Genomic DNA, 12,245 nt, shown 5'->3' with positions numbered 1-12,245 from the left:
AACTCAAAAGCTTCAGGAATTCCCTGAAACTGACCTGATTCACTGAGTTCCGTCTTCCCCAGGCTTATATAAGCAGTAAGGACTGCTGAGCCGGCTCAGTCAGCTGAGCTGCCTGGAAGAGGCTCAGACCAATTGCAGACTCTCCAACTTGTTGTGCCTCCTGCTGGCTGTGCAGTGTTTCCATCTTTGTGTGAGTTGTCATCCATGCTGGGGTGGGTTTTGGCACAGTCAAAAAATGCCTTTGAGTCATTTCTGTGCCTGTAGGTAATTCCTTATTAATACTCCCGCAAGTAACACTCAAAAAAGTTCATTGATTGACCAAGTTAGACTTTGCTGCTGCCTGTACTTTTGGGAGTAGACATTTGTTTACTTTGTCTCCTGAGGATAGTGTCACACAACAGTGGACGAGCAAGCAAGGTCCCGAGCCACATCACTGTCGACGGAAGCCTCATCTCCAGCCACAGACAAACCACGGCTGCTTCATTTTGCTCACAGGCTCCAATTGCCACCCAGGCCAATGTTTTTCTTTCTTGGAAAGTTTGGGAGGTGGGCGGTGACATTTTCAGCTGCTATTTTCACGCATCATTCTTAGTCACTGTGGGCAACTGGAAGCCAGCAGAAAGCCCTCCCATCGCCCAGGGATGGATGGTCCCTCCCCTCTATCCTACCTCCAGGAGAGAGTGGCACGAAGAGCCCCACAAAGCAGAGTCATGGCACCTTTCAAAAGAAAGTGAGATAAATGTAGTCTTCCTGATAGAGCCAAGTCTAGAGTGATACCCGGCTTTTTTGAAGATGTTCTAGAATCTATCTGAACCATCTAGAACATTCTTAAGACTAGCGATAGCAAGTATGGAGCCTTAAACACTCGAAATACATGCTCAGAGACTATCCCCTGAGATCTGTGACCAGTACTAAAAATGGCTCCTCAGGCCCTCATCCATTCATTTGGCTCTGATTTCACAACCCTGAACTTCTCACTTATGGTAGATTAAAAGCAACACATTCTAGGACTGGAGAAATGGCTCAGCGGTTAAGAGCATTGATTGCTCTTCTAGAGGTCATGAGTTCAATTCCCAGCAACCACATGGTGGCTCACAACCATCTGTAATGGGATCCTATGCCCTCTTCTGGTGTGTCTGAAGACAGTGACAGTGTACTTACATACATAAAATAAATAAGTGAGCCCCCTCCCCTTTTTAAAGAGTGTTTCCTGTTATTTTGGGAGACCTGAATTCAGTTCTCAGCATATATGTTGGGTAATTCATAGCCACCTGTTCCTCTAACTCTGAGGGATCTAATCGCCATTTCTGGACTCTGGGAACAACTGTGCTGATTTGTGCATGTCTGCACATAGACATGCATACATCCATGCAGAAATAGAAATAACAAAATAAATATTCAAAAGCAACAAATCCCTAACATTTCCATCAGCACACGTGCAGAAGAAGCTATTAAAGAGTTTCAGGGAGGGATGGTGAGGAGCCCAGGGGTCCCAGGCCTCCGGAATCTTTAGCTTGGCTGGCTGCCATCAAAGCAGAATTTACATGGTGATTTCCCACTTTACTTGGTGCTGAGTAAGCCGAACACTTCCACAAGCACTATTTTCATTTCAGGAGGCTCTTAGTTCCTTTCCTCTTTGCGATAAAAACAAAACAAAACAAACATCATCACAATAAAAACAAAACAAAACAAACATCATCACAATAACTTAGAAAGGAAAACATTTACTTAGACTTCTGATTTCAGAGGGTTAGAGTCCATGATAGCAGAGCGAAGGCATGGTGATGGCAGGAACAGATGAGAGTTCACATCTTGTCCTAAGAGAGAGAGAGAGAGAGAGAGAGAGAGAGCAAATGGATGGCATGGGCTTTTGATATTTCAAAGCCCAACCAATGACATCTTTTCACGAGGTCACACCTCCTAGTCCTTTCCAGATAGTTTCACCAACTGGGGACCAAGTATTCAAATGTATGGGCATTCTCATTTAAGCCATACATGCCACTCCTTGGATACCATTGGCTATCAGCCATGTCATAATGCATAATACATTTAGTCCAACTTAGTCCCCAGAGTCTTTCACATTCCCAACACTCTTTAAGTAGTCCAGTGTTCAAAGTGTCTTTTGAGACTCAAAGCAATCCTTTCATTGTAAGTAACCGCCTGTAAAAATCAAAGAGTGGTTACATACTTTCAACATACCCGTTACCGTTCCAAAAGGGAGAAATTGGGGGTAGAGTAAGGAAATGGTGGGCCAGAGCAAGACTGAAAGCCAGCAGTAGCTTCATGCCAAAGGGCTTCGATGGCTCCACTCTTCTGACTTCGCTGACTGCAGCACACTTCTCTCTCTCTCTCTTGGGCTGTCTCCAATCCCTGTCCACAGCTCTCCTTGGCAGATACGCCACAGCTCTGGCACCTCTAACATCTTGGGGTCCCCATTGCCATCCAGCCTTTACTTTCACAACTTGACACAATGGCTTCTCAGATATTTCAGGCAAGGACCTCCTCTGCCACCCACCTGGCCTCAGTGGATATAACTGGGCGTGTCACTGAACTGTTCTGGGTTTGCCGTCTGTGAAACAAACAGCACCCAGCCCCACCCCACCCCCCAAGTACTGTCTGTAGGGAGCTATCATAGAGCCCAGCGTTAGCGGTTTGGGGCTGGAAGATGGATGACAGATACCTAAGAAAGAAACTCGAGCGGATTTCAGATGAGAACAGGTGCTGAGAAGGATAATGTAGGTCACTGGGGCAGAGTGGCTCAGTGAGCAGGGACTGTCAAAGACTTGCTGGTCAGCGAAGCTTTGGGGCTTGCAGCCTTGGCACCGCCAAGAGGAGGAGGATGAACCAGGGTGCTATTGTAGACAGGTAGGTGGGCTGTAGAATACAAAACGGACAGGAGAATAGACTGCAGGAACTGGAGAACTCAAGATGAACCAAAGGACACGCCTCTGGCCTTGGTATCCATTGGGTGGTAGCAGATTATTCTGCAGTGGTTTCTGTTGGTTGAACCCATTCCTCCTGATGCGAGGGGGAAGGCTCCTGAGTCTCACAAGAAATGACTGAGGAAACCCCAGGTCCTTCCCCCAAATAGTAAAGACCTGAGACAGGGAGGTCTCTTGGGGTGTAGCTAGCTGCCTGCACGCTGGGTAGGATGCTCTAGGGATGTAGCTGTATGAGCTCCACACCTAAGCCCAAGTGGTCATGTCTTGAAGCAACTAAGAAAAGGGCTAAGTGCATTCATGACACAGATGGATATCCCAGGAACCCTGTCGCCTGGAAGTCAGATGGCTCTGGGCTCGGTTGATGTAGGAACTCACGGGGTGGCCGAAGCCAGTTTATGAGAACTAAGCCAACACAAGGACACAGATGGAATCACTCTCTTGTATTAGAGCCAACACAGCTGGAGGCTTGTGTGTGCATGCCTGTGCAGGTCAGAGGTCATCATCAGGTGTCTTTCTCTAGAGTTCTCCACCTTATCTGTTTTTTCAGTCAAGGTCTCTCACTGAACCTGGACCTCACAATGTGTGACCTGGTGGTGGTTAGGGTACCTGTGGCTCCTCTGTGGACACTGCCCATCCAGGATCTTGGGGACAGGAGTCCGAATGTCATGTGGAGGAGGGACCAGCACAGAAGGCAACAGGTGCCAGTGCCAGGACTTGCCAGTGAGATTGTGGTGTGGGACTGGTCTGTCAACAGCAGGGTGCTATTTATACAACTCTATCATGATTCATGTCTCCTGCTTAAGTACGTCAGTGCCTTTAGAGCACAAAACATGGTATTTTAAAATGCTTTTATGAGTGGGGTGTGAAGGTGGGCTGGGGAACCTGCTGTTAAACCCGGGCTACAGCCCAGAAGTGAAGTTCCAGAATTCCTGAACCGGAGGATTGTGTCACAGAGCCACAATACACACACACACACACACACACACACACACACACACACACACACACACACACACCATGCAACAAAACCTAAACACTCAAGAAACAAAACAAAACAAAAATCACAAGTCGGGCTGGAGAGATCGCTCAGCGGTTTAAGAGCCCTGGCTGCTCTTCCAGAGGTCCTGAGTCCAATTCCCAGCAACCACATGGTGGCTCACAACCATCTGTAATGGGATCCTATGCTCTCTTCTGGTGTGTCTGAAGACAGCGACAGTGTACTTGCGTACATAAATAAAATCTTTTAAAAAAAAATCACAAGTTGGGTGGTGTCTTGCTCGTTGCTCCGTGTAATCCTAGCTGGACTGAAACTCGCTATGTAGACCAGGCTGGCCTGGAACTTACAGAGATCCACCTGCCCCCTGCCCTGCCTCCTGGGTCCTGGGACTAAATGTGTGTGCCGCCACACCCAGTAAGTATGGTTTCTTTAAAATTACCGTCTGATGTAGACGTCTCATCTGTGTGAACCACCTCGCTGGCTGCTTCACACCAGCGAGCCGGTTTCTCTCTGAGGAGATTTGGGTCTCTTTGCTTCCTAGTGTATTTTTGGAGCGCCATAAGTAGGCTTGCTTCAGAGGCGCCCATTCTGATCTCTGTTTTTTTCCCCCTCTGGTATAAAAACCAGTTTGTCGCTCAGTCCTATAAATACCACCTTCCCCTCAGCTTCCGGGACTACATGTGATGAATCTAACAGACCTGTGTTTCCCTCAGCATTTGCCTTTTCTTGTTTGACTTTCCTCTGGGGACAGCCTTCCGGGTGATTTCTTCAGGACACCAAGAGGCCCAGGCTTCTGTCAGCCCTATTTTTTCATGCAGAGGCATGGGCACTTCTCCGGGTATCTTTTCCTTTTGAAGTAGGGGTTGGGTGGGGGTCACTGTCTAGAGAGTTCCCTATTGTGCACTGGCTTAATTGGCAATGTAAATAGCTTGCTGTTGACACAGCCTGGAAATGGCAGCTTCTAACCAAGATGAAATTGGTTATAGAAAATGCAGGCACTTCGAGCTAGAGTCCATATTCCATCTACAGTGTCTGCATATCTGACTGCCTATCATCCCTGAAAGCTCATAACATACCCATCAACTCTTTTCCTTTATCATGACATCGCTATTCTATGGAGCTTTACTGTGTGTTTAACAGGAACCAGAAGTGTTCTAGGATTCCTATATTATTTTACACTTTGAAAGACACCAGCATCACCTTTCATCACCTGACTGAGGCCTACCAAGATTAAGCCACTTGTAGCCAAGTGCAGCTAGAATTTGAACATGGGTGCTGTTTTAGTTAGGGTTTTATTGCTGTGAAGAGACACCATGACCACAGCAACTCTTGTAAAACAATTTTTAACTGGGGCTGGCTTACAGTTCAGAGGTTTATTTCATTATCCTCGTTGTGGGAAGCATGGTGGCATGCAGGCAGACATGGAGCTGGAGATGTAGCTGAGAGTTCTATATATGGTTCCTCAGGCAGCAGGAGGGGGCTGTGAGCTGCACTAGGCATGGCTTGAGCATCTGAGACCTCAAAGCCCACCCCCAGTGACACACTTCCTCCAACAAAGCCACACCTCCATTAGGAACTACCTCCTATGAGGTTCTGGGGGCCATTTTGTTTCAAATGCCCACAGGCCACCTCTACCTGGAAGGTGAAGAGTTTATTACTATAATGTACTGGACGTTGAGATTGGCTGGATGATCATGTACTATCCTGTCAGTCTGGGAACAGGCCTGGAAGGTCTCTATCCCTCACCCTCATGCATATGACACAGGTGTAGAGCTCTCCCCTGACCATCTTCCTGTCCCAGCTCATCAGATCCTCATGCAGAGCCAAGTTTGCCCATAGAGTTGCACCCAACCTTCTCTGCCAGGCCCACATCCACTCTGCATAAAACTCTATACAGACTGCATCAGGAGATCTCGTTAATGACATGGTCCGGATGCTCAGTCATTTCCTCAGGGGCTGTGGGAGCTGAGGGCCAGGGTTGAACATACCATACTTCTAGCCTTTTCTAAGAAGGCCTGTGTGTTCCAGGACTACCAGATAACCCACCATCACAATGATGATTGAGCCACGAGCAGAGTCTCCTATTCCACTCAGCAGGCATCAACCTCTCGGAGGACCTCCCAGGGTGGCAAGGTTCTATCAGCCTCAGATCCATTTCCAGCCTTGCAGTTCCTTGGTCTTCTTGCTTGGGAGAGGCTGGTGACAGTCACTATTCTGGGCATCCATGGAGTGGACACTCAGGACACGCTTAGATGGTCGCTGGTAGGGGTAGGCCTTGTAGCCCACCACTTAAGCTTTCCTCCAGCCATTCTCCCTTGCTTCTTGCTCAGTTGCTGCCACGAAAGCCCCACACTATCCCCAGAATTAAGGAAGGGAAAAACCATCTTACAGGCACCAAACCCCTCACAGCACACAGCCCACTCTCCCATGAACCTCTTTATGGTGAGCTTCTTTCTCTGTGCCCGGGTCCCTGAAAATCCCATGGAGGGGTGCAGATGCCAGAGAGAGGCACTGTCCTCTGGTCACTACCAGTCTCTGCTCCTATGTTTTGGTGATGCTTTCTCCAGATTCACCCCTGAGTGTCCCATGGGAATATTGAATAGCCTGCCCATGCCTCAGTTTACCCCTCTACTCTCATACATTTTACATGTCCCCCGTGTCTTCAGTAGCCACCCGTGAAACCCCTTCCCCTCAATGTGTTCCTGTTCAGGAAGGGCTTTGGGATCACAAGTAATGGGAGCTGGCACTGGCTGGGGATGCCACCCGCACATCACTCACTCTCAGTGGTAATATTTCATAGCCTCCCAGAGGCAGAGGACCTTGTTATAATGGTCCCTACCTCATAATGAAGAGATGGAGTCACAGAAAAGCTAAGGCACTTTACCAATGCCATATAGCAACTGTCTTAAGGTTACCATTGCTGGGATGAAACAACGTTAGACCAAAAAGCACACTGGGGAGGAAAGGGTTTTTTCAGCTTACACTTCCACATTGCTGTTCATACCAAAGGAAGGTGTAATGGTTTATATATGCTCTGCCCAGGGAGTGGCACTATTAGAAGGTGTAGCATTGTTGGAGTAGGTGTGGCATTGTTAGAATAGGTGTGTCACTGTGGATGTGGGCTATAAGACCCTCATCCTAGCTGCCTGGAAGTGAGTATTCTGCTAGCAGCCTTTAGATGAAGAGGCAGAACTCTCAGCTTCTCCTACACCATGCCTGCCTGGACACCACTATGCTTCTTGCTTTGATGTTAATAGACTGAATCTCTGAACCTGTAAGCCAGGCCCCAATTAAATGTCCCTATAAGAGTTGCCTTGGTTATGGTGTCTGTTCACAGCAGTAAAACCCTAACAAAGATAGAAGGCAGGACAGGAACTCAAAAATGGCAGCAACCTGGAAGAAAGGGCTGATTCAGAGACCATGGCGGGGTGCTGCTTACTGGCTTGCTCCCTATGGCTTGATCAGCCTACCTTCTTAAGGAACCCAGGACCACCAGCCCAGGGATGGCCCCTCTCACCATGGGTTGGGCCCTCCCCCATTGATCACTAATTGATAAAATGTCTAACAGTTGGATCTCATGGAGGCATTTCCTCAACTGAGGCTCCTTTTTAAAAAAAAAAATTAATTATTTATTTATTTTATGTATGTGAGCACACTGTCCCTGTCTTCAGATATACCAGAAGAGGGCATCAGAGCCCATTACAGATGGTTGTGAGTCACTGTGTATTGCTGGGAATTGAACTCAGGATCTCTGGAAGAGCAGTCAGTGCCCTTAACCACTGAGCCATCTCTCCAGCCCCTGAGGCTCCTTTCTCAGTGATGACGCTAGCTTGGGTCAAGTTGACACAAAACCAGCTGGTGTTACAGAAGCCAAGTGCAGAGCAACCAGAGCACATAGCCCTGACCTGAACTATAGAAGCCTTCCCAGATGAGCCCTGAAGAAATGGGGAGCTGCCTATGACAGCATATCCTGGTTCCATTTCACACATGTGACAGGAGTCAAAGAAACACAATCTTACTACAATGCTTGAGTTCCAGTCGATCACTGGCATCCACTGGAAAATGAGTTATTTATTAAGGTGCATGTTCGTTTGAAACACTTGCTTTAAACAAGCCATCTCCAATGAGAGAACTTAAAACAAAAACAGTGTACTTGGGCTGGAGAGATGGCTCAGCATTTAAGAGCACAGACTGCTCTTCCAAAGGTCCTGAGTTCAAATCCCAGCAACCACGTGGTGGCTCACATCTGTAATGGGATCCGATGACTTCTTCTAGTGTGTCTGAATACAGCTACAGTGCACTCATATACATAAAATAAATTTTTAAAAAGACCAGTGTATTATATCATCATCCCAGTGGCCACAAATTTGTGATCAGGACGTGACCAAGGCTCCTGGGGAGAAGCCTTCTAGCCCCTTCCAGCTTCTAGCAGCTCAAGGTGTCCTGTGGCCTGTGGCCACTTCACTACCACCTCTGCCTCCATTTTCACTCAGCCTCCATGCCTTTTCTCCTTGGAACTGCCCTCCTCTGACACCGGTGACCATCCAGGTGTCTCATCCAGGTGACCCAGCTTGATCTCCTCTCTCCATCTTTATCTTTCTCAGGAGATGTACCATTTTCCAAATACAGCCATGTTCACAGGCTTGCCTTTGTAGTTGAGACCATGGGCGAAGGGGGTAGACACTGCTTATTTCTCTCCGTGGGAAGGAATTTTAGCAACAGGGATGGTGGGGAATCAATGGGCTCAAGAGTGCGCAAGGCTAGTCTGGACATAATTCCCCCTGGGCTTTACTCACTGTGTTGGGACAGAGATTCTACAACAGTCAGATACTCCCTGGTTGAATTGAATGATAATCCTGTGCAATGCCCCCTTCCCCTGGTCCATCAGCAAGTGTAGAGCTTTGAAGAAACATGTTGCTAGGGTAGAAAGAGAAGGGACCATGAAGACTCTAGAGGCAAGTCATTGAGGTTTCCAGTATGGACACGAACTTAATGCAATAGTTGGGGCTAACATCAAGCAGTTGATGTTAGTTGCACCTGTAGCTTCCCCCATGAAACAAACATATAAGTGGGTTAGTTACTATGATCTGTCCCTTTTTTTTTCTTTCCTTCTTTCTTTCTTTCTTTCTTTCTTTTTTCTTTTTTTGTTTTTGTTTTTGTTTTTTTCGAGACAGGGTTTCTCTGTATAGCCCTGGCTGTCCTGGAATTCACTCTGTAGACCAGGCTGGCCTCGAACTCAGAAATCTACCTGCCTTAGCCTCCTGAGTGCTGGGCTTAAAGGCATGCGCCACCACGCCCGGCCTGTCCCTTTCTTTTGATGCATAAAAAAAATCTAAACATCATAAATGCCTGTTCATGGGGGAATCCTCAAAGAAGGGTATTGGTATCCCAGAACTAGCCTCCCTGCCCATTGGTGCAGGGTCTGCCCTGACTGGTTCTCTCCTTGTCTTAGACAGGGTTTTTAATTCCTGCACAAACATCATGACCAAGAAGCAAGTTGGGGAGGAAAGGGTTTATTCAGCTTACACTTCCACATTGCTGTTCATCACCATAGGAAGTCAGGACTGGAACTCAAGCAGGTGAGGAAGCAGGAGCTGATACAGAGGCCATGGAGGGATGTCACTTACTGGCTTGCCTCCCCTGGCTTGCTCAGCTTACTTTTCTATAGAACCCAGGACTACCAGCCCAGGGATGGCACCACCCACAATGTCCGTCCCCTGCCTTGATCACTAATTGAGAACATGCCTTATAGCTGGATCTCACAGAGGCATTTCCTCAAGGGAGGCTCCTTTCTCTCTGATAACTCCAGCTTGTGTCAAGTTGACACACAAAACCAGCCAGTACACTCCTGAGGCCTGATATGCCAAGTTACACAGGCTCCTTGGCTGTTGTAAGCTTCAGGGGCAGCATGTGACAGAAGCGAGGTGATCTAGTACAATCCATTTTGACTACTTTGTTGTGGCTGGTTGGAAATCTCCGTGGAGGGTTTTCAAGTGAAGTTTGAACTCAGCCAAGAAGAGGACTATGACTGGCTGTTTCATGTCTGCCTCACAAGCAGAAGGTGGTGGTAGATCACTGCCCACTGATTATGGAGAAAAGATCAGGTTGAGGTCAAAATCCTCCTGCCACGCACTGCCTGAGGGCTATTTCAAGTTCTCTGAACCACCCTTTCTTATCCATAAAGTAAGAGAATGGGCAATGTGACCTTGGGAGTCTCTTCCAACTCTGAGAGTTCAGTCTGGGGAAATACCAGAGGTTAGCTCTTTCTTTCTTTCTTTCTTTCTTTCTTTCTTTCTTTCTTTCTTTCTTTCTTTCTTTCTTTCTTTCTTTCCTTCTTTCTTTCTGTGCAGCGAACTTTATTGGTGGTATTCAAGAGAGTAGGAAGGGCTCCCTAGGCCCCTCCTGTTATTATGGGGGTCTGGGATGGAAATTGTGAGGGAGATGCTCAGTGTTGGGGGCTGAGTTGGGATAGAGACTCCTCAGCAACAGAGGGCCTCTCTGTTGCTCTCAGTGTCCTTGCTGGGGTGGGTGGTCCAGGGTTTCTTACTCCATGTAGGCCATGTAGGCCATGAGGTCCACCACCCTGTTGCTGTAGCCGTCCGTATTCATTGTCATACCAGGAAATGAGCTTGACAAAGTTGTCATTGAGAGCAATGTCAGCCCGGCATCGAAGGTGGAAGAGTGGGAGTTACTGTTGAAGTTGCAGGAGACAACCTGGTCCTCAGTGTAGCCCAAGATGCCCTTCAGTGGGCCCTCAGATGCCTGCTTCACCACCTTCTTGATGTCATCATACTTGGCAGGTTTCTCCAGGCAGCACGTCAGAACCACAATGGACACATTGGGGGTAGGAACATGGAAGGCCATGCCAGTGAGCTTCCCGTTCAGCTCTGGGATGATCTTGCCCACAGCCTTGGCAGCACTAGTGTATGCAGGGATGATGTTCTGGGCAGCCCCACGACCATCACGCCACAGCTTTCCAGAGGGGCCATCCACGGTCTTCTGGGTGGCAGTGATGGCATGGACTGTGGTCATGAGCCCTTCCACAATGCCAAAGTTGTCATGGATGACCTTGGCCAGGGGGGCTAAGCAGTTGGTGGTGCAGGATGCATTGCTGACAATCTTGAGTGAGTTGTCATATTTCTCCTGGTTCACACCCATCACAAACATGGGGGCATCGGCAGAAGGGGCAGCGATGATGACCCTTTTGGCTCCACCCTTCAAGTGGGCCCCGACCTTCTCCATGGTGGTGAAGACACCAGTAGACTCCAAGACATACTCAGCACCGGCCTCACCCCATTTGATGTTAGCGGGGCCTCGCTCCTGGAAGATGGTGATGGGCTTCCCGTTGATGACAAGCTTCCCATTCTCGGCCTTGACTGTGCCATTGAATTTGCCATGGGTGGAGTCATACTGGAACATGTAGACCATGTAGTTGAGGTCAATGAAGGGGTCGTTGATGGCAACAATCTCCACTTTGCCATGTGGAGAGCAGAAAGCAGCCCTGGTGACCAGGCGCCCAATACGGTTCACACCGACCTTCACCATTTTGTCTACAGGATAAGGCTGGCACTGCACAAGATGCGGCTGTCTCTGGAACAGGGAGGAGCAGAGCTATTCGTTACTTTCTAGTCCTCTTCATCCCTGGAACAAATGCCTGACAACATCAACTTAAGGAAAGAGGTGTTCAAGGGATCCGTCTGTCACAGTGGGGAAGGCATGGTGGATGGAATGTGGGGTGATTTGCTCACATTGTATCCACAGTCAGGAAGCACAGAGAGATGAAGAATGATGCTCGGCTGGCTGTTTCTGTTTTCCTTTTCATTCTTCTGGTCCATGAAATGATGGTGCAAATTTAGGTTGGGTCTTCCCTCCTCAGTTAAACCTCCTTGGAAACACTTTTACAGATACCAGTCAAGTTGGCAAAATTAACAATCATAGGTCCACCCCTTGTCAACTTGACACTCACATTGACACTGTACAAAATACAATTCCATCTCTGGTTCCTAAAGACTTGTTCTCATGTTCATCTTGATACAATTCCATCTATAAGAGCATCCATGCCTTGCCTCCCCAAGTTTGTGTGTGTGTGTGTTAGCTATTTTTCTATTGCCATGACAAAACATGACCAATGAAACTTGTTTAGAAAAAAATGTTTGATTTAGGGCTGGTGAGATGGCTCAGTGGGTAAGAGCACCTGACTGCTCTTCCGAAGGTCAGGAGTTCAAATCCCAGCAACCACATGGTGGCTCACAACCATCCATAACAAGATCTGACTCCCTCTTCTGGAGTGTCTGAGGACAGCTACA

At 48.0% G+C, this 12,245-nt stretch overlaps 1 pseudogene; it reads right to left on the bottom strand.

The window, feature by feature from the left end:
• Gm4217 (predicted gene 4217) lies at positions 10,284-11,502 on the bottom strand (annotated as a pseudogene).

The sequence above is a fragment of the Mus musculus genome, chromosome 15 (genome assembly GCF_000001635.26).
Source record: "Mus musculus strain C57BL/6J chromosome 15, GRCm38.p6 C57BL/6J".
NCBI classification, from domain to species: Eukaryota; Metazoa; Chordata; class Mammalia; order Rodentia; family Muridae; genus Mus; species Mus musculus.
The sequence above is the reverse complement of the archived record's forward strand: the minus strand, read 5'-3'. Positions and strand labels throughout refer to the sequence as shown.